We start from the raw sequence: 2,190 nt of genomic DNA on the forward strand, positions 1-2,190 counted from the left end.
AGAAGAAAGAAGAAGAAGAAAGAAGAAAGAAGAAGAAAGAAAAAAGACAGTCTGTACCCACCCGTTGTGTTGAGGGGTGCTGGAAAACCCCGGACTTTTCTTGTGGAGGGTGGAGGGGAGGGATTCCAGGGTTAGTTACAGCTGTCACATTTCCGCTGCTTGTTTCTGCTGGTTCAGTGTCCTGGGGGCTTGATTCAGTACTAGCAATCCGGAGAAGAAAGGGTTAAAGGAATCCCTCCCCCCAACCCTGGAATTCCAAAGCAGCAGCCAGGCTCAGATTTCCCTCTTACCCCGAGGACGCCAGGAGTCTGGAATTTAACGGCTGGCCCCAGTGCCTTTCTTTTAACTAACTACATCATCTGCAAGGGAATTGCAAATCAGGTGTCATTCCCAGAGACCAGGCATTTGGAACTCAAAGTAGATATTTTGGGGCCGCTGTGCCCGGCCACCAGACGATCGAGGCGCGTTTCCCCCGTCTTCTGCCTCTGCCTGTCCTCAGCTGCAGAAAGGCCGGTTTTCCTGGGTGGAGAGCTCATGAGAAACCCATGTATGCGTCGCGTTCCATTATTGGAACGCTGAGCTGGTAGGAGTTACTTCTAGCCTCTTACTGAAGGTCCTGGCCAAGATCTGGTTTTACACACAAAAGAACTTGCAACCTCCGACATCCATGGGACCTCCAATGTCCGTGCAGAGCTCAATAAACTACAGGCCCCCGGGCCCCTGAGCCCACCCAGTCCTTGCTTGGGGACAGGCCTTTGATTTGGGAATCTTGCACGCAAGAGGGGCCAGGGGCATCCTCTGCAGATTCAGCCCTGGCCGGTTCAGCCCCCAGCGGCTGTCGGCAGTGGAAGGGGTCACACAAAGGACTGGAAAGGCAGGTCACAGCGGGAATCCCGAGGCACTCGGGAGCCAGGCTGGAGCCAGGCTGTCTGGCAAGCCTCCAGTAGACCCAGCAGGTTGGATTCATCCCACATCACGGATGCTGTGAGCTGTGGAAGGAGTTTGCGATGAGGATTCCAGGGGATGCTTATAACTCTTGCTGCTGGAGCTGCCTCTGGGACAGGAAATGTCACATTGTACCAGGAAGGCCTCTGTCCAACCCAGAGACCACTTGGCCCTTCCTGGTGTTACCTAAATCCTGGAGGGCGCCTCTAGGCCATGGAGGTTCCTGGACTCCACTTTCAGCCAGAGCCAGCTAGGAAGAGGCTGGGAGCTTGTGAAAGTCTGAGGGTTGGCCGGGCGCGGTGGCTCACGCCTGTCATCCCAGCACTTTGGGAGGCCGAGGCGGGTGGATCACTTGAGGTCAGGAGTTCGAGACCAGCCTGGCCAACACGGTGAAACCCCATCTCTACTAAAAATACAAAAAGTAGCCAGGCGTGGTGGCACAGGCCGGTAATCTCAGCTACTGGGGAGACTGAGGCAGGAGAATCCCTTGAACCCGGGAGGCAGAGGTTGCGGTGAGCTGACATGGCACCACTGCACTCCAGCCTGGGACACAGAGCAAGTCTCCATGTCTAAGAAAAAAAACAAGGTGGGTGCAGTGGCTCATGCCTGTCATCCCAGCACTTTGGGAGGCCGAGGCGGGTGGATCACTTGAGGTCAGGAGTTCAAGACCAGCCTGGCCAACAGAGTGAAACCTCATCTCTACTAAAAATACAAAAATTATCCGGGCGAGGTGGCGGACGCCTGTAATCCGAGCTACTCGGGAGGCTGAGGCAGGAGAATCGCTTGAACCCGGGAGATGGAGGTTGCAGTGAGCTGAGATGGTGCCACTGCACTCCAGCCTGGGAGACAGAGCGAGACTCCATCTCAAAGAAAAAAAAAAAGGCTGATGGTCCTGGGAATTCCACCCAAACTGAAAACCCAAAACAGCTGTCCCTGGCCCCCGTTAAGACACCAGACACCCCCTCCAGGCTGGCCTTCAGGAAAGTGAGAACCAGGTACAACAATACATGTAGGTTGCTTTTATCTTTTTCCTAGTGGTGGCAGAATCAAATTAGTAACAACTGTTTGTTTTTTTTTCTGCTTATTTCTCTCTCTCTTTTTTTATTTATTTATTTTTTTTTGAGACAGTCTCGCTGTGTTGGCCAGGCTGGTCTTGAACTCCTGGGCTCAAGCGATCCTCCTGCCTCGGCCTCCCAAAGTGCTGGGATTAAAGGCATGAGCCACCGTGCTAGGCCTATTTTTCTT

At 53.7% G+C, this 2,190-nt stretch overlaps 1 protein-coding gene across 1 annotated transcript in view; it reads left to right on the plus strand.

Annotated features, from left to right (window-relative positions):
• LOC105513134 (granulocyte-macrophage colony-stimulating factor receptor subunit alpha-like) overlaps window positions 1–2,190 on the plus strand; it is a 99,074-nt gene that overhangs the window by 19,327 nt on the left and 77,557 nt on the right. The gene's annotated exons all lie outside the window — the stretch shown is intronic.

This window comes from Colobus angolensis, unplaced genomic scaffold (assembly GCF_000951035.1).
Source record: "Colobus angolensis palliatus isolate OR3802 unplaced genomic scaffold, Cang.pa_1.0 Scaffold223, whole genome shotgun sequence".
Classification (NCBI taxonomy): Eukaryota; Metazoa; Chordata; class Mammalia; order Primates; family Cercopithecidae; genus Colobus; species Colobus angolensis.